Source organism: Sus scrofa, chromosome 13 (genome assembly GCF_054392235.1).
Source record: "Sus scrofa isolate SSC_HxYL_T2T_F1_AM1 chromosome 13, Sscrofa_HxYL_maternal_Yorkshire_Landrace_v2.0, whole genome shotgun sequence".
In the NCBI taxonomy this organism is placed as follows: Eukaryota; Metazoa; Chordata; class Mammalia; order Artiodactyla; family Suidae; genus Sus; species Sus scrofa.
Window position 1 is genome coordinate 82,018,675 of NC_139395.1, and position 20,732 is coordinate 82,039,406.

General features: G+C 42.5%; 1 protein-coding gene and 1 pseudogene across 2 annotated transcripts in view; both read left to right on the top strand.

Annotated features, from left to right (window-relative positions):
- HRH1 (histamine receptor H1) overlaps positions 1-20,732 on the top strand; it is a 201,836-nt gene that overhangs the window by 37,734 nt on the left and 143,370 nt on the right. The window lies entirely within an intron of this gene.
- On the top strand, positions 12,953-16,448 carry LOC146397426 (phosphoglycerate mutase 1-like; annotated as a pseudogene).

Below are 20,732 nucleotides of genomic sequence, written 5' to 3' on the forward strand. Positions count from 1 at the left end.
GTAGTATGTGGAAGCTCCCAGGCCGGGGATTGAATTAGAGCTACAGCGCCACAGCCATTGCCCCTCTGGATCCAAGCCATATCTATGAGCTACGCTGTAGTTTACAGCAATGCCAGATCCTTATCCCACTGAGTGAGGTCAGGGATTGAACCCGCATCCTCACAGAGACAAGGTCAGGTCCCCAACCCACTGCTGTCTCTTTTTTAATAGGGCTGCAGGTTAAGTGCTTTGGAGTCATTCCTTCACTTAATCCTGGTGATAATCTTGCAATATAGGGGGAATTATTTAATCCCGCTTACAGTTAAAGCAACAGAAACTTGGGGAGAGGATGGCCCTTGCCCAAGTCACTGAGGAAGCAGCATCTATCCACCAGGAAAGCCCAGGGACACACCCCTTGATGCTCTGGGAAAATGACAGCCAAGATTCTCCATCATGGTGCTGGGCTTGCATTTGGCCAAGTAGGACAGATGTGAATTTTGGACAAACCTGTGGAAGGAAGCTTGTCATGGTTGTGGGATGGGGCTGGTGGGGGGGGGGGCTCCAGTAACTTAACAGGTCAATTAGTTGGTGTGGCCTGGGATCTCTTCAGCCATCAACTACAGAAAGGGGAAAGGAACTCAGTCTGACCCATTACCTTTCTCCCATTGTTTTCTCACTGGGTCCTTGAACCTTCCCAGTAGAAATAACTCTCCCCATCTTGCAAACAAAGAAGCAAATGCCTAGGGAAAGTGACTCACCTAAGGCTCACTGAATACTGAGGTCTTATTCATGAGGGTCTCCTAAGACCTTGAAAAGTTAAAGAATACATCAATCCTACTTAAGGCCTTTTCTTCCTTTTTGCTTGCTGCTTGACCCTTGCCAGGCTCGGTGCCAGGCTAGGGCTCCACACCAAGGCTGTATTTGCCCAAATCTGTGCCCTCCAGACAACATGAGCCTTGCCCTTTTCCCAGCCTCCCATCCTGGATGGGACCCCAGGGAGAGCAAAGCAGATAGACAAGGCCAAGTGCCAGAGGCTTGAAAGCCTTACAGCTCTTGCGAAGGAAAATGTCAAACTTTATAGGGAGAAAATGGTCTTTCACACACTCAGGTCCAGATTCTCACTTCCTTGCCATTTTGTGCCTAAACATATGTCTGTTAAGGAGGAAAAGATTAATTTTTCACATTTGTTTAAGAAAGATGGTGAAGGAGTTCCCTGGTGGCTCAGTAGGTTAACAATCCGGCATTTTCACTACCATGGTACAGGTTTGATCCCTGGCTCAGGAACATCTATGAGGAACATCTACCAGGACCATTCCATGGGCACAGCCAAAAAAAAGTGTAAGAGATATGGTGAGATATGGAGAGGATTCAACAAGAGCCTTGACGGGCCAGAGAAGGAAGAGACTTGGCTGGAAACTTAGTTCTGCCTTGACCAAGCTGGGGGACCTTGGGCCAGTCACCCTCCTTCTCTGGGCCTCATGTACAAAATAAAAATGTTGAAACATGATCTTGAAAATTCTTCCATCCAGCCCTGCCTTTCTGTTCACTGAAATCAACATGACCCGTGTCTGTTTTGCTCAAAATATATTGCCCTTGTCCATCAACTGAAGACTGAGTGAATAAATCGAGGTCTAGTCATATAATGGAATACTATTCAGCAATTAAAAAGGAATGGCTGTGGTTAAATGCAACATCATAGATGAATCTCCAAAACATTATATCAAGTGAAAGGAACTAGACACAAAATATTACAGACTGTAAGAGTCCATGATACAAAGTTAAAAACAGACAAAACTTAACCGTGGTGATTCAAAGTCAGAAAATGGTTGCTTTGTGTGTGTGGAGGATGGTGGTTATTGACTGCACAGGAGCACAGGGAACTTTTGGGGGAAATGGATGTGTTCTACCCTGTGATCTGGGTGGGGGTTACAGCGTATAGACGGATGTGAATATTCATCAAGCTGCGCTAAAATTTACGCACTTTTCTATGCTGTAATAACCACTCAATATAGTACTATTAATATATAATTATATAAGTGCTAGTACACAAACATTATATGTATATGTGTGTGTTGCTTCTAAAACTATTCACAGTAAAAGCCATTAGAAATGTCCAAGTGCCAAGTTTTCACAAAACAATTAACAAAGTATGCCCCTGGGTGTGCTTTTGCTCCAAAAGGAAGAAAAACGATCTGATCCATTTTGATAAGAACTGTTTTTGGTGTGACCAAGCTTTGGAAAATGCCACTTTGACCAAGAGATGAGAGGAGAGAATGCTTCGGTTGGAGGAAGTCGGTTGAAGGCTCTTGGGAGCCCAATCAGTGCGCTGAGGTGGGAACAAGGCTATGAGATTTGTTTTCCAGATGAGGTGGAATTGCCACCAAGCCCTGCCCTTATCAGCACAGCCAAAGCATTTAAGGGAAGGCGACGTGTCTGGTCAGGGCCCTTCCCGGAGGTTCTCTGAGCAATCCTGGGCCATCTGCCCATCACCCCCAGGCCAAGCCCACCCTGGTCCTCAGTCAGTTCTCCTCTGAGAAGCCACAGCGGCTGCCTGAGTGGTGTCCTGGGAGTCAGCTCGGGCTGCTGTAACAAAGTGCCACAGACCAGACAGCTTAAATGACGGAATGTACTTCCCCATAGTTCTGCCGATTGGAAGTCCAAGCTCAAGGTGCTGGCAGTTTGGTTTCTTCTGCGGCGTCTCTCCTTCCTTGTAGATGACTGTCTTTCCTCCATGTCCTCACTTGGTCTTCCTGCTGGGTGTCTGTCCAATTGTCCTCTTCTTATAATGGCACCAGAAATCCTGTATTAGGGCCCACCCATAGTCCCTGATGTTAACTGAATTACCTCTTCAAAGCCCCATGTCTCAAAGCAGTCACATCCTGAGGTACTGGGGTCAGGACCTCAGCACATGGATTTTGAGCAGAAACCCCCCCCCCCCCCCAATCAAGGACAGTTTCTGTCCTGTTGCCAAAGGGAGATTTCCAAAAGGCAAATGTGTTTCTTGCATTCAAATGTGCTCCATGTCTCCCCCATTCTCAGGGTATATTTTAAATCTCTTGTGCTGACTCCAGGTGTCACTGAGGTCTGGCCCTGCCTCCCGCCCCCTCCTCATCTCTCGCCTCTCCCTCGTTCTCTACTCCTGCCCAGAGCCTTTGCACAAGCAAACCCCTTTGTCTAAGGTGCAGCATCACTTCTTGAGGAACTCATTTCTTACTGATTCTCACCCATTTCTCCCTGATTCAGATGACTCAGAAACATAAGAAGCCTTTATCAACTCCTCCGCTCTCCCTCAAACCTGCTGATAATTCTCATTTTAGATTTTGATACCTGCAGGAGCTTTTGTGTTTCAGAGCCTCAAACAGAAGCCTCTGGAAGGGCCCTTACCTATGCCAGTCTTGAGATAGAGAAGCGGGAGTGTCTGTGGAGGGAGGCTGGGGTGGAGGCAGAGATCCGTTGGGGGAGGAAGGGGCTGGAAGGGAAGGGAGAGTTTCTCAGTGTGGTTGGTTTGCAAGGCAGGAGGGTGGCCGGTGTCCCTGCAGTTCCAGAATCCCTGGGGAAGCTGGAGAGATGGCCCTTAGAACTTGAGGAATGGAGTTTCCAAGGCCAGGTGTGTGGATGGTGGTGAGGGACAATTATGGAATCAGCAGGGCCTGGTCGATGGAGCACAGAAAAGCAGGCCAAACAGCTGCCTTGGGGAGCAGAAGAATAAATGACCACAGTAGCTTCTCGGTGGGCTGGGGACCAGGCCCTGTCCCTGTTTTCCTATTGTCACTGAAGCCCCAATCCTTGATTCTTGTTTGAGCCTGAAAAAGAGTAGCCTGAGGAGGTCCCATTGTGGCAGAGTGGAAACAAACCCAACTAGTATCCATGAGGATGGAGGTTCGATCCTTGGCCTCACTCAGTGGGTTAAGGATCCAGCATTGCCATGAGCAGTGGGGTAGGTTGCAGACACAGCTTGGATTCTGCCTTGCTGTGGCTATGGTGTAGGCCTGCAGCTGTAGCTCTGATTTGACCCCTAGCCTGGCGACTTTCATATGCCACAGGTGTGGGCTCTAAAAAGCAAAAAAAAAAAAAAAAAAAAAGAAGAAGAAGAAAAGAAAAAAATATGAGTAACCTGAGACTGAAGTTCTTGCCATAGCTTTCCTTGATTCAGACAAACAAGATAACGTGATTTTTGTGTACCCACATGTTGTAAAGCAAATCGGTACCTGTGATGGTCAATTCTTTTTTGTTTTCTGGGTGTGCATTTATTTAAGTAAACAAAGCCCATCAGCCCCTAAAGGTATACCTGAGTCCCCATCCCCAGTATTCCCTCTTCCCTCAGCTTCACTATGATGATCAATTCTCTATGTCAGTTTGCCTGGACCACAGATATTTGGTCAAACATTATTCTGGATGTTTCTGTGAAGGCATTTTTGGGGATGAGATCAACATTTGTTTTGGTGGACTTTGAGTAAAGCAGATTGCCCTTCATCATCAGGGTGGGCCTCAATCAATCAGTTGAAGGCCTTGATAGAACAAAGACTGACCTCTACTAAGCAAGAAGGAATTCTGCCAGCAGATGGCTCTTGGACTCAATCTGCAACTCTTCCCTTAGCCTGCGGGCCTACTCTGCAGATTCTGGATTTATCAAGCCTGCACAATTATGTAAATTAATTCCTTAAAATATACCTTTCTATACACATGTACACATTCCGTTTGTTCTGTTTCTCTGGAAGAACCCTGACTAATACACTGCCATATACTTTTTAGCTTGCCCCAGGCCACACTGCTCATATTCTGGCTAATTCTGCTCACCCTTCAAGACTCTGCTTAGATGGCATTTCCTACAGGAAGTCTTCCCTGACTACCATCAGCCCCACTCCCAAACTAGATGAGGTGCTTCCTCTGTGTTCCCTTAGGATCCTGTAGGCCCTTCTTTGTTGTGCTCAACAAACTGAGTTTTAATTTTCCCATTTTAGAGATTTCCAAATTAAGTATTTTTTTAAGTCTGAAAAAGTTATTTTGTTCCCAGGCTTTAAAAAAAATTATTATAGTTGATTTACACTGTTCTGTCAATTTCTGCTGTACAGCAAAATGACCCAGTCATACATCTATGCACAATCTCTTTCTCTGTTCCTTGTGTTTATCATTGCTTTTACAAATAGGTTATTTTTTTTTTCCTTTTAGTTCTGTATAGTGGCTTATTTAAGTGATTCGTTTCCAGTTGTGATTTCCTCCATATCTTCTTACTTCTTTCCTATTTAGAGAAGCCCTTTCAGTATTTCTTTTAGAATAGGCTTACTATTGCTGTATTCTTTTAGTTTTTGCTTGCTGGAGAAATTCTTTATTTCTCCTTCTATTTTAAATGGTAACCTTGCTGGGTGGAAATTTTCTTTTTAGAACTTTGAATATATCTTGCCACTCTCTTCTGGCCTATAATGTTTATGTAGATAAATCAGGTGATAGCCTTATGGGGGTTCCCTTATAATTACTTCTTTGTTTTTCTCTCGCTGCCTTTAGAATTCTCTCCTTATCTTTAATCTTTGCCATTTTTATTATATTATGCCTTGGCATGGGTTTGTTTGGGTTCAACTTTTTTGGGGCCCTCTGTGCTTCTTGTATCTTGACATCTGTTTCCTTTAGATTTAAAATGTTTTCAGCCTCAAATATATTTTCAATCCCCTTTTTCTTCACTTTCTGGAATTCCTATTATGTGTAGATTGGTCCACTTTTAATTATTCCATAGATTTCTTATTTTGCTTTCATGTTTTTTTCATTTGGTTTTCTGCCTGCTGTCCTGATTGGGTGATTTCCATTATTCTATTTTCCAAGTCACTTACTTGTTCCTCTGCATTATTCATTCTGTTCTTCAATGCCTTTAATTCAGCTTGCAACTCTGCAAATGAATTTTGTAATTTTTCTTGGCTCCTCTTTATATTTTCTAGTTCCTTTCTAAAGTAATCTGCATTAATTCATTCAGTATTTTCACTATCTCCTTTTTGAACTCAATATCTGTTAGACTGCATAGGTTTGTTTCTTTGTTTGCTCCTTTAGGGGAATTTTACTGTTCTTTTAACTGAGAATGGTCACTGAGCTCTTCATTTTGCTTATATTTTTCTTATTCTATAAGTTTAGGAAAAACAACTACTGTGGTCTCAGAGGGCTATTTATATGTGAGGGTGCCCCTGGGTAATTTGTGAGGGCTTATTGGTTTTTTGTTTTTTGTTTTTTTGCTTTGTTTTGTTTTTTGACATGGAGGCTGCTTTTGGTTTGGATACTTGCTGTCTCTTTTCTCAGTGTGTGCAGGCTGTTAGCCCCTTGATAGGGGGTGTGCTGGTGTAAGGCCTGCAGTTGTTTCCAAGAAAATGAGGCAATGGGCAGGGCCAGTAGCCAGTGCCTGGTTGCTAGGCCCTTGACAATGGTGAGGACCTGTGGGGAGGTGGTGCAGGTTGCTCCTGGTTGCAGGGCCCTGGGAAGTAGCAGTGACCCTCAGGGAGGTGTAGGTGGTGCCTAGAGCCTTTGACAGTGGCAACAGCAGGGTGTGTGCATTCCCAGGTGAGTGAGGGCAACCAGTGGTGCTAGGTTGCACTACCCTCCTCTGCAGTGACCCTAGAGGCAATTGGGGCTGCAGGTAGTGTCTATTCACGGACGCCTATTGGTGGTGGGTCATGCCCAGCTCTGGAGTCTGAGATTGCCCCTACCACTCATAACCCATGTAAGAGGTGCCCTACCACCTGAGAGCCCATGTGTGCACAGAGAAAGATATTCCTATGGCAGTCCTGCCCCTCCTCCTCTCACCCTCCCCATCAGTGGTGCCTTGCTTCTCCTGTAGGCCCAACCCTCCTCCTGTGCTCACCAGCCCATGGCACACTACTTCCTATCCCCTCAGCCTTTCTCCACACAGCCAACCCTAGTCCTCTCCTTAGAACTGACCTCTGAAGCCTGAGTCTCAGCACCCAGCCCCCTCCTGAGTGTCTCAGGCTGTGTTGTCCAGGGATGTTGATAGTGATGGTCTCTGTGGCTCTCTTTCTGTTTTGCCCTCCTCAGTCTAGCTGCTGAGCTTTTCTCTGAGGCTTTGAGGTTCCCCCTCCAGGACCATGGCCTCCCAGGGTGTGAGTTCCTTTCCTCTTTCACAGCTCTCTCTCAGGTGTGCTGGTCCCATCCCGATTCCCTTTTTTTTTTTCTCCTCTTTCTCTCTCTTTTTTACCCCTTCATTCTACCCAGTTTTGTGGAGGGTTTCTTGCCCTTTTTGGAGGTTTAAGATCTTCTGTCAGTGTTCAGTAGCTGTTCTGTGCCAATTCTTCTACATGTAAATGGGTTTTTTGATGTGTTTGTGAGGTGAGTACCACATCTTACTCCTCCACCATCTTGATCCCACTTCCCAGGCGTTTGTTTTTTTTTTAAATTGTAGTTGATTTAAAATTTTGTGCCAATTTTTGCTGTGCCAGCAAGTGACCCAGTCACATACATATTCTTTTTCTCAGATTATCTTCCATCATGTTCTATCCCAAGAGATTGGACATAGTCCCCTTTGTTATACAGTAGGATCTCATTGCTTATCCACTCTAAATGTAATGGTTTGCATCTCTAAACTCAGCCTCTCAGTCCATCCCACTCTCTCCTTCCTCCCCCTTGGCAACTACAGGTCTGTTCTCTATGTCTGTGAGTCTGTTCCTATTTTGTAGAGAGGTTCATTTGTGCCATATTTTAGATTCCACATATAAAGACTATAATATGATATTTGTCTTTCTCTTTCTGAATTACTTCACTTAGTATGAGAATCTCTATTTTCATTCATGTTGCTGCAAATGGCATTATTTGGTTCTCTTTTTATGGCTGAGTAATATTCCATTGTATATGTGTACCACATCTTCCTTAATCTAATCATCTGTCATTGGACATTTAGGCTGTTTCCATGTCTTGGCTATTGTGAACAGTGCTGCAGTTAACATAGGGGTGCCTGTATCTTTTTCAGTGAAAGTTTTTTCTGGATATATACCCAGGAGTAGGATTTCTGGATGATATGGTAGTCTATATTTCATTTTCTGAGGAACTGCCATACTGTTTTCCATAGTGGTTGTACCAATTTACAATCCTACCAACAGTGTAGGAGGGTTCCCTTCCTTCCACAGCCTCTCCAGCATTTGTTATTTGTAGACTTATCAATGATGGCCATTCTGACTGGTGTGAGGTGGTACCTCATTCTAGTTTTGATTTGCATTTCTCTAATAATTGGTGATGCTGAGCATTTTTTCATGTGCCTACTGGCCATCTGTATGTCTTTGGAGAAATGTCTATTGAGGTGTTTGGCTCATTTTTCAATTGAGTTGTCTGTTTTTTTGTTATTGAATTGTATGAGTTGTTTGTATATTTTGAAGATTACGCACTTGTTGGTTTCATTGTTTGAAAATATTTTCTCCCATTCTGTAGGCTTTCTTTTCATTTTTTTTTTAATTAGGCATCATTCGTTTATTTTTGGTTTTACTGTCATTATTCTAGGAGGTGGATCAAATCAGATATTGCTGTAGTTTATGTCAAAGAGCGTTCTGCTTATGTTTACCTTTAGGAATTTTATCGTATCTAGTTTTTTGTTTTGCTGTTTGTTTGTTTGTTTTTTGTCTTTTCTAGAGCCACACCTGCGGCATATGGAGGTTCCCAAGCTAGGGGTCTAATCAGAGCTGTAGCTGCCGGCCTACACCAGAGTCATAGTAACGCCAGATCCAAGCCGCATCTGCGATCTACACCACAGCTCACAGCAACGCCGGATCCTTAACCCACTGAGCAAGGCCAGGGAATGAACCCACATCCTCATGGTTCCTCGTAGGATTCATTAACCACTGAGCCACTACAGGAACTCCCCTAGTCATATATTTAGGTCTTTAGTTCATTTTGAGTTTATTTTGTCTATGGTATTAGAACATGTTCTAATTTCATTCTTTTGCATGTAGCTCTCCAGTTATCCCAGCACCATTTTTTGAAGAGACTGTCTTTTTTCTGTTGTATATTCTTATCTCCTTTGTTGCAGATGAGTTGACTGTAGGTGTGTGGGTTTGTTTCTTGGCTTTCTGTCCTGTTCCAGGGACCTGTATTTCTGTTTTTGTGCCAGTACCATACTGTTTTGATGACTATAGCTTTGTAGCATAGTCTAAAGTCAGGAAGCCTAATTCCTCCTCTCTTTTTCAGTATTGCTTTGGGTATTCAGGATCTTTTGTGTTTCCATACAAATTTTAAAATTTTTGGTTCTAGTTCTGTGAAAAATGCCATTGGTAATTTGATAGAGATTGCACTGAATCTGTAGGTGGCCTTGGGCATTATAGTCACTTTGACAATATTGATTCTTCCAATCCATGAGCATGGTATAATCTTTACACCTGTTTGTGTCATCTTTGATTTCTTTCTTATAGTTTTCAGGTCTTTTGTCTCTTTAGGTAGGTTTATTCCTAGGTATTGTATTCTTTTTGATGCAATGGCAAATGGGGTTTTTTCCCCCTAGTTTCTCTTTCTATCTTTCATTGTTAGCATATAGAAATGTCGTCGATTTCTGTGTATTAATTTTGTATCCTGCAATTTTTCTAACCTCACTGATGAACAGTTTTCTGGTGGTGTTATTAGGATTTTCTAGGTATAGTATCATGTCATCTGCAAACAATGATAGTTTTACTTCTTTTCCAATTTGGATTCCTTTTGTTTATTTTTATTCTCTGATTGCTATGGCTAGGACTTCCAAAACTATGTTGAATAACAGTAGTAAAAAATGGCCATCCTTGTTAGCAGACACTCCTAATATTAGTGGAAATGTGTTCAGTTTTTCATCATTGAGGATGATGTTAGCTGTGGATTTGTCATATATGGCATTTATTATGTTGAGGTAGGTTCCCTCTATGCCCACTTTCTGAAGAGTTTTTTTTTTTTTAATCAGAAATGGGTGTTGATTTTTTTCAAAAGCTTTTTCTGCATATATTGAGATGATCATATGGCTTTTATTCTTCATTTTTTGGCTGAAGTGTATCAAACTGATTGAATTGTGGATACTGAAGAATCTTTGCATCCCAGGGATAAATCCCACTTGATCATGGTGTATGATCCTTTAAACTAAGTATTAATTATCTGTGTCCCCAAATAGATGATGAGCAGAAACTGTGTTTTACTAAGAGGGCCTGGTACGTCATTGCTGAATGATGAATGAATGAATGAATGAATGAAAAGAATATTTATGAATACTTAGAACTTTCTACTGCTTCTGTAACAAAGTTAAAAAGCAAAATTCAACTAAGTAAATTTTATTTTTTAAATTGAAGTATAGTCGATTTACAATGTCATGTTAATGTTTATTGCACAGCCAAAGTGATTGATTTTATACATACACACATTCTTTTTTTAAGTATTCTCTTCCATTATGGTTTATCATAGTATATTGAATATAGTTCCCTGTGCTATATAGTAGGGCCTTGTTGTTTACCCAGCCTATATATAATAGCTTACATCCTCCCCCACCCCCACCGCAACCACATGTCTGTTCTCTATGTCTACAAGTCTGTTCCTGTTGTGTAGAGAGTTTCATTTGTGCCAGATTTTAGATTCCACATGTAAGTGATATCATATGATATTTGTCTTCCTCTTTCTGACTTAGCATGAGAATCTCTAGTTGCATGCATGTTGCTGAAAAGGCATTATTTCGTTCTTTTTTATGGCTGAGTGGTATTCCATTGTGTATGTATCACATCTTAATCCATTCATCTGTCATGGGAAATTTAGATTGTTTCCATGTCTTGACTATTGTGCATAGTGCTGCAATGAACATTGGGGTCATGTAGCTTTTTGAATTATAGTTTTGTCTGGATATATACTTAGGAGTAGGGTTGCTGCATCATATGGTAATTCTATTTTTAGTTTTCTGAGGAGCCTCCATGCTGTTTTCCATAGTGGCTGCACCAACTTAGCTGAGTAACTTTTGAAGATCATACTTGCTTTATTTGACAATTCATGATTTGGGTAGCATCTCATATAGCAGATAAAAGGGAGCTCTAAGGAGCTGTACACAATGAAAGACTTACAGGCAGAAAGGGGCAGGGGGACATGGAAGTTATACCAGCAAAAAGTGGATTGATGATGACAAGGTCACCTTCCTATAGAGGATGACAGGTTTCTTTCAAGCAGATGACCTCACTGGTGCTGACCAGGTAATTCTTTTTTCTTTTTTTTTTTTTTTTTTTTGTCTTTTCGCCATTTCTCGGGCCACTCCCGTGGCATATGGAGGTTCCCAGGCTAGGGGTCGAATCGGAGCTGTAGCTGCCAGCCTACAGCAGAGCCACAGCAATGCGGGATCCAAGCTGCCTCTGCAACCTACACCACAGCTCACGGCAACGCCGGATTGTTAACCCACTGAGCAAGGGCAGGGATCAAACTCGCAACCTCATGGTTCCTAGTCGGATTCGTTAACCACTGCACCACGACGGGAACTCCAGACCAGGTAATTCTTGATTGACTGGTTTAAGTTTCCATTCCCAAGAGAGGTTTAAACTGTGATAAAGGTAGGTATTAGTCTCAGTTTGGTTATGTGGGGCCTAGTGTAAGTGACTCCCATTTGGGCTCTATTGTCTTTTTTTTTTTTAACAATTCCCTTCTTTTGATTAAACTCACAGCCTAACTGAGAAATGCAATAAAAATTTAAAGCATTAGCACTCCTCTCAGCTACCTCTCTGGAGTTCTCACAGTTTTCACTGACCCTCTGTGTGGAATTTACAAGTGATGACATCTTTCTGGGGAATCTCTATGGTATTCCCAGGTCAAAATGTCACGTTTATATTCTTTAAAGTCGGCCCTTCTCATCCTTCCTTTTCTGACATGCTAGTCTTAGGGAGGTCATTTGCTTGGTGGCTGGTAGCTGCAAACATGAATTTCAATCTTTTAAGAGACTACAATGCACCAGGGGAACTACTGTGATTATTATAAGCAGGATAATTCCCAGTGTCTGGAGTGTACTTCAGAGCCATGTTCCTAAAGACTTCAAAGAATAGAGTCAATTTCTTAAGCCAAGTGCCTTGTTCAGCGATCTTACATAGCTGAGTTTCAGTTTCTCCAGAAGTATTAATCCAGTTTCAGCAAGTGGTGTTGGTCATAACACAAGCACCTCCTTGCTCAGCTAAAGGAGAATCAGGGGCTAGCCTTTTATCAAAAACAACTGTGTGGAGTTCCCATCGTGGCGCAGTGGTTAACGAATCCGACTAGGAACCATGAGGTCGCGGGTTCGGTCCCTGGCCTTGCTCAGTGGGTTAACGATCTGGCGTTGCTGTGAGCTGTGGTGTAGGTTGCAGACGCGGCTCGGATCCCACGTTGCTGTGGCTCTGGCGTAGGCCGGTGGCTGCAGCTCCGATTAGACCCCTAGCCTGGGAACCTCCATATGCCGCAGGAGCTGCCCAAAGAAATAGCAAAAGGACAAAAGACAAAAAAAAAAAAAAAAAAAAAAAAAAAGACTGTGGCCAGAGAATTTAAGGATTTTTGTGGGGCGCTATTGCTTTACCAGAGGATTCTACAAAATCTTCAAGCGTTAAGGAGAGGTTTCCGATCACAGCCTCATTTGCATTTACTCCTCTCAAGGGGTGGAGATCTACCAAAGGAAGCTAAATTTGAATCACAAATGCCTCCTCATAATTCCGGTTTGAATCTATGGCTCAGAACTAGAAAGGTGACAGCCAGGGAGCCCAGTATGATGTAAGGGTCTGTACACCACTCAGAAGGTTTTATTCTGCTTCCCCTTGCCTTGTGTCCCTTTCCTTATACACAGCCTGGGTGCAGGGTTCCCTGGGTTTGGGGTTGCTACCCAGGACAAGGTAATGGACTCCCAGGGTCAGAGAGTCTGACACAACAGAGAAGAGGCTGAGTTTGGTGGAGACGCTGAGATGTTAGACATCAAAGAGAAGTGTGTGACAGGCAGAACTACACGATCACCAGCATTACAGCAAATCCAAAAGTCAGTTTACCCTTCATAGCGATGGCTGAAGATATACAAACCGTTATCTTTCCAGCCCAGAGCCAAGCAAAAGGTGGACGAAAGGATCATAAAGAGCTTCCAGGTATGAGAATTAGCAACAGGCTAGTCAGCAAGGGAAGAAGGAGTGGAAGGAAACGTGCTCGATCCTCTTGATCTGATGTCTGGTGAGGAGGCAGTCTTCCTCAATGGTGGTTGCGTCTCTTCCTAGTCACTTTGATTCTGAGGTCTCTGGTATTTACACAGATGTCAGATGGGGACTTCTTCATTGCAAAGTACGCACCCAAGTTTCAACATTTTAATTTGGCCCTGGTGTCCGTGGTCAAAAATAATTGTTAGGGTCCTTTTCATGCATATTGCTTTTGCAATAGCATCAGAGTAGAACAGTAACTACCTGTAAAGGACAAAAGACTTTAATAATGGCCATAGTTAAAGGTCTGATTAGACCTCATTATAATACAATTGACAAAGAAGTTTGGTTATTTCTGTGACATACAATATTTAAGATAATGACTAGAATTATTTTTTGGCCACACCCACAGCAGATGGAAGTTCTCAGGCAAGGAATCAAACCCGAGTCGCTGCAGTGACACCAGATCCTTAACCTGCTGTCTCACAAGGGAACTCTATAATGACTGGAATTATGACTGATAGCATTTTACCAGAACATATCAGAATTTTAGGAATTTCATAGAATTTACAACTTATACCTTTATGAATTCAATGTAAGTAAGGCTTAATATTAACAAAGCTTCCCATATAATTTAACATATCAAATAAGCCTAATTAGCTTGACTTCTCCCTTTTTATGAGGAGAGAGAATATTTCCTCTGAGATATTCCTCTAGAATATCTCCAAGTTACTTTTCAGTCAAAAGACTTTTTTTTTTTTCTTTTTTTTTCTTTTTTTCTTTTTGCCATGTTTAGGGCCACCCCCTTGGCATATGGAGGTTCCCAGGCTGGGGTCGAATCGGAACTGTAGCCACCGGCCTACGCCAGAGCCACAGCAACTCGGGATCCGAGCTTAGTCTGCAACCCACACCACAGCTCACGGCAACACCGGATCCTTAACCCACTGAGCAAGGCCAGGGATCAAACCTGCAACCTCATGGTTCCTAGTCGGATTCATTAACCACTGAGCCACAACGGGAACTCCCAAAAAGACTTCTTTTAAAGACTCACAGACTTTGAAAACAAACTTATGGTTACCAAAGGGGCAGGTGTGGGGAGTGATGGACTGGGGGTTTGGGACTGGCATTTGCACACTGTAGTATATGAAATGACTGGCCAATGGGGACCTGCTTTATAGCACAGGAAACTCTACCCAATATTCTGTGATAATCTATGAGGGAAAAGAATCCCAAAAAAAAGTGTGTATATATATATATAATTGAATCACTTTGGCTGTACAGCAGCAATTATCACAACATTGTAAATCAACTATTCTTCAATACAAGTTTTAAAAATGAAAAAAGACTTCTTTTAGAATTTGATTTGAGGAAGTTGGTAAAAACTATAAAACATTTTTGACGTTTGACTAAATAGGGACTAAATAGGGACAAATGCCCTCATGAAACAATACTTAGTTATCTATTTAAGCAAAGTGATAATACAAGATTTCAAAGGCAAATACAAAAGATTACATGCTATAAGCAAAACTTAGCTCTTTTACCATTGAGACAACTCAGTTTTCTTAAATATTTGAATACCTGATTAAGACAACATGAAGCACAGGAAATTCTTTCGGTAAGACGTAAAATCTTTGCTTTTTAGATAGATTACTCAAAAGGTAAAGAAAAATGTTTCACAGTATCTTTCTTATCAAGTGCAGACTGATAGTCAAACAAAAAAAGCTGAGAAATTCAGATTTTTTACAAGTGTGCTTTAGATTTAAAATCCCTCTTTAATTTAAAGAAATTCATTCCAGTCTTAGACAACACATAAGATTCCTTTCCTAAGATTCCTCTCCCACAAATCTTACACAAGTTTTTAAAAATATCCCTTCATATTTTGTTCTATGTTTTTCTTCTTCCTCAGCCTGGATCAATTATTTTACTTTCTTTACCTAATTTTCATAAGCGCCGACTTCCTTTCATCCTTATTAATTCTAATTGGTTTTAATTATATATGCTGGTTAGAATTCTTAACGCTTGTAATCTTTAAACTCCAGTGAAAACTAAGAAGTAAACACTGTCTCTCGCACTAATGTTCTCTAGATTGGCAAATTTATGAATATGTGAATAGCCTCTAGAAGCATATGCTTTCTCACAGGTGTCTTTTTTTTCTTTCTTTCTTTTTGTGGTTGGAACAAATTAAGTTTACTTGCTCAGATGGCCAAATGTTTTTCTACTAATATTTTTGGAGGAGACTCTTAAGACTTGTATTCGTCCTTGGCAAGTAATCTTATGGAAGCTGTGGACTAGATTTGGGGCAAGGGAGTTTCTATGACAGTTTGTATTTCTAAAAAGCTTCTTTCTCCTTTCTTTTTCAGTCTTAGGAATTGGAGATGGTAAAGATAGGTGGACTTTGAATTGTTTCTAGAGCTGTATTTTTGGTTTTGCAAAAATATGAAAGCAATAGTTGTTTTCCTTCTTTAAAGAATGGGTTGTAGGCGGTAGGGCGCCAGCGTGTAGGAGCTTGGCGGAGACTCCGGAATCTTGGTGAGTCCCAGCCTACGCTGCACCCCGAGTTGCCATCGCAGCTGCCTACAAGCTGGTGCTGAACCAGCACGGTGAGAGCACGTGGAACCAGAGAACCGCTTCAGCAGCTGGTGCCACACGGACCTGAGCCCAGCGGGGCACAAGGAGGTGAAGCGCAGCAGGCAGGTGCTGTGAGATGCTGGCTATGAGTTTGACATCTGCTTCACCTCAGTGAGAAGAGAGCAAATCAGACCCTCTGGACAGTGCTGGATGCCATTAACCAAATGTGGCTGCTAGTGGTGAGGACCTGGCACCTTAATGAGCGACACTATGGGGGTCTGACTGGCCTCAATAAGGCAGAAACTGCTGCCAAGTATGGCAAGGCCCAGGTAAAGATCTGGAGGCGCTCCTATGATGTCCCACCACCTCCAATGGAGCCCAACCATCCCTTCTACAGCAACATCAGTAAGGATCGAAGATATGCAGACCTCACTGAGGATCAGCTGCCCTCCTGTGAGAGTCTGAAGGACACTATTGCCAGAGCTCTGCCTTTCTGGAATGAGGAAATAGCTCCCCAGATCAAGGAGGGGAAATGGGTACTGATTGCAGCCCATGGCAGTAGCCTTCAGGGCATCGTCAAGCATCTGGAGGGTTTCTCTGAAGAGGCGATCATGGAGCTGAACCTGCCGACTGGCATTCACACTGTTTATGAATTGGACACGAAGTTGAAGCCCATCAAGCCCATGCAGTTCCTGGGCGATGTAGAGACCGTGCATAAAGCCATGGAGGCTGTGGCTGCCCAGGGCAAGGCCAAGAAATGAGGGCTAGAAGCAGAAGCAGATTACTTTCCCAAGGAGTCCCTTCCCGGCCCCCCACCCACCCCGTCCCATTCCTTTGTATCTCTTCCCTGCACATGTTACACTGATGACATCTGTAGGCATCTTAAGTTGTAGCTGCAGATGGGGACCACTGGCTGCCAATTTCATTTTAGCTATTTTATCTCTTGCACCTACTCCCTTCATACAGCCTAGTCAGAACAGCACCTTGGGGCATGGCCCTCAGTCCAGGCCGAGGGAAGACTTATCCAAGAGTGTTGAGAGGTAGGAGCTAGGGGGTTTGCCAGTTTGTTTATTACTAAGGACCTGTCTGAGTAGGGGATAGGGAGGAACCATGAAGGTGTGACCAATGAGGAGAAGCAAGAGAGCCTATTTATGTTTTCAGGAGGCAGCTGGGCACTGTTCTATTCAAGTGACTAGGGGTTCTAGTCATTCCAGTGAAAGACAAATATAACCTGCACGGTGATTCAAACAAACATTTCCTCCCTTACTCCAAAAGATTGGGATCGATCCTGAATGTTTGTGTGTAGCATTTACTTTTACAAAAAAGTATACACACACACACGCACACACACATATACATACATATATATACAAACACACACACACACACATACATACATATATATACAAAAAAACCCTTGTGGGGTTTTTAGTGGTGGTTGAAATATTCCCACATGTGGTCATCAGAAAATAAGCCATTCCTTATACCATCACAGGATAAACTTGACTCCTAAGAGGTAGGAGTTCATCCTGCTATGTGTTTTAGAATCTCCTCCCTGCCTTATTGTTTTATGGCAGTGGAATGCCTCTTGATTACGTCTAAGTGTGACTTTCACTGTGCCTGAGTTCTGAATCATGTTACAGTTGCTCAGCCCATCATTTGGGCTAGGTACTCATTTGAGCATAACTGTACTAAATCTTTTTTCCAGATCAGTATAATAAAGGAGTGATGTGCAATTTAAAAAAAAAAAAAAAAGAAGAAGAAGAAGAATGGGTTGTAGCCTAAGTGATATCTAGGGGCTGATCTGCCCTGCCAACTGCACTATCTTCACTTTGCTTCTTCATATCAGGGAGCAGATTTCCAACTAAGATGTAAATTAAATGAATTCTGTGTTCTGGATATAGGGCTGTTTGTCTTTGGAATGTTTTAGTAAATCTTTCAATAAGAGCTTCAGAAGGTTTTACATTCCCTCTAGATACATTTAGCTTAGGAGAAGAGGCCTAAAAAACCATTCCTCTCAGGTTCTGAATATCAGCTTTCAATTTGGCCAACTTCTGACAACACAGCTACGTTGAAAAATCCTTTCAAATACCTTGTCAGGTTTCAGCTGGGGCAAACAGTAAATATTTCTGGTGGTACTGAACAACCCCATAGACCCAAGAGGTGTCTGCAAGAAGGGTGCAAAAGATAATACCCTCCCAAGATCCAGAGCCACTCCCAAAGATAGCCAAGAAAGGACTTAGACAGTTCCCCTGAGGGCTGGCAGTAGACCCTAGCCACAAAGGGAGTTCAGTCCACGTTTCTGTCCTGTCATATCTAGCTGTACATTAGGTGTAACCTACATTTCTGTCCAGTCATATTTTGAGGCCCCTAACCAAGCTTTCAAGACACAAAACAAAGCAAACAAGGTTACAGCTGTCCCTTGGAGAGAAAGGATCGATAACCAGTGGGTATGTATTTGGAAAGGGACAGTGTGAAACTGTATTTTCCTTTCTCAACCAAGCACCACAGGCAGAGAGATTCAGGAGGGCTGATTTGGGGAAGAAGTCTCACCCATTCACTGGCTTCTGTCAGTTTTCCCAGGATCCCATCTTCAGGCTCTAGTGTCTAGAAGAATTCGGCATGGTTTTCCATCAATTTTTTTTTTGCTTTTTAGTGCCGTACCCAAGGCATACGGAGGTTCCCAGGCTAGAGGTCTAATGGGAACTACAGCTTCCACGGCCACAGCAACACCAGATCCGAGCCGCATCTGCAACCTATACCACAGCTCATGGCAATGCCAGATCCTTAACCCACTTGAGTGAGGCCAGGGATTGAACCCACAACCTCATGGTTCCTAGTCTGATTTGTTTCTGCTGCAGCACGACAGGAACTCCAGGTTTTCCATTAAATTTAATTTTAGTTTCCCTTGGCCATTTGAGGGAATAGTGGAGCAGGTTACCGAAAAATCCCTTGGAGACCCATCAACCCTGTGAGGGGCCCGTGTGGGAGTTCTTCAGTGGTAGATTTGGGGCATCAGGTTGATGTGGAAGAATTTTCATAAAACCTTTAAAGAAAATCTTTTTTGCAGTGTCCCAGTTGATTATGCATGAGCCATTGACCCATGAGCCAACATTTGGATGACAGACTCCTCACAGGGTGTCATGGGAGAGGCCTATGTATTGTTTTAGGTTTCTGGCCTTGGAGCTGTTGCAGCTCTAAGGCTAATAGCTTGATGGACCCTGGTTTACAGTCTTATTCCAAAGTCCTTTCAAAGTGCTCAGCTATGGTCAGACCCGTGGCCTCCCATGCTATTTTCTGCCATTTATCAATCCACTGATCTTAAGAGATAATCTATTTACAAATAGAGCAGCTAGCACAGGTTGAGTGGCATCATTTATTGTGTGGAACCCTGAATGTTGTAGGAAGAGAGCTTCCAGATGGGCTTTAAAGTCTGTGGCAGATTCATCTTCCTTTTGTTTGCATGTTTGAATAATAGACCAATTAGTGCAGGCAGGGAAGACTCTAGGATTGACTTTTAAGAGATGGGTTGCTATTTTGCAAGCTTTTTCTGGTACATAAGGAAACCACATCGAAGACTGAGATGTTCAAATGTTATCCTCAGGGTCATGCCGTTCTGCTTTCCGCATCCATTTTGGGCTTTACCAGGCCCTATAGCATGTGCACAAGCTGATGAAGACCTGGCAGTCTAGGGCCATGGGCCTCAAAAAGGACTCTAAACTCTTTAGAAAATTTTTGGGGATCCTCCCTGGGTTTAGAAAATTCTTTAATTCTTTGTTCAACCCTTGACCAAGATGCAAAAGGTCCCTGGAGAGGACCACCTGGGCAGCCTCAGGTGGTCTTCTTTTGTTTCTCTGTCATTTTAATGTAAGGTTGAAACAGACTGCACAACAGCACTGGCAATTCCACAGAGAACTGCATGATTTTGGTATTAGAAGATATTTGTTGAAACTTTTGAACTTAACCTCCTTTAAAAAAATGAATATGGTCCATAAAGAAGAATGAATAAAGGAGATGTGGTGCATGAATGTGTGTGTGTGTGTGTGTGTGTGTGTGTACTGGAACACTACTCAGGCATAAAAAGAATGAAATTCTGCCATTTGCAATAACATTGATGGACCTAGAGAGTATTATGCCCAGTGAAATGTCAGACAAAGACAAATACTGTATGTTATCACATATATGTGGAATCTAAAAAAGAAAACAAATGATGGAATGAATATAACAACATGGAAACAGGAGTTCCCCTTGTGGCGCAGTGGAAACAAATCTGACTAGGAACCATGAGGTTGCAGGTTCGATTCCTGTCCTCACTCAGTGGGTTAAGGATCTGGTGTTTTTGTGAGCTGTGGTGTAGGTCACAGACAAGACTTGGATCCTGCATTGCTGTGGCTGTGGTGTAGGTTGGCAGCTGTAGCTCCAATTAGACCCCTAGCCTGGGAACCTCCATATGCTGTGGGTGCGGCCCAAAAACAGCCAAAAAAAAAAAAAAAAAAAACAAAAAAAGAGAGAGAGGGAGAGAAACAGACTGACAGAACAAACTAGTGGTTACCAGCGGGGGCAGGGGAGGGGAGATCAACGAGATGGGGGAGGGCATTAAGAGATTAAAAATCCTATGTATAAAATAAGTTTAAAAAGATATATTGTACAGTACAGGGAATATAGCCAATAATTTACAATAACTTGAAATGGAAAATAATATATAAAATATTCAATCGGTATGTTGTACACTCAAAACTAATATAATATTGTAAGTCAACTATACTTCAGTTTTTAAAGTGAATATGGAGATTTCATGTGTTTTTGTCAGCACACAGTCATTCACAGCAACCTTCTAGATGTCTACTTTTTCCTCAAAGTAATTCCCATTACCAGAATCTTCCCCACTACAGAAGGATTCACTTAGAATCCTAAATACAACTTAGAATCATCAGAGAAAGAGTTAAAGCTATGGTTTTCCCCAAACTCTCTCAATGTCTTCAGGCCAATTTCCATGTAATCTGAGTTATACTCCAAGCTACAGGAACCTCTTAGTATACACTGGTCTTCAGAGGCGTCAAAGCCTCCACAGTTCATCAGAGTTTT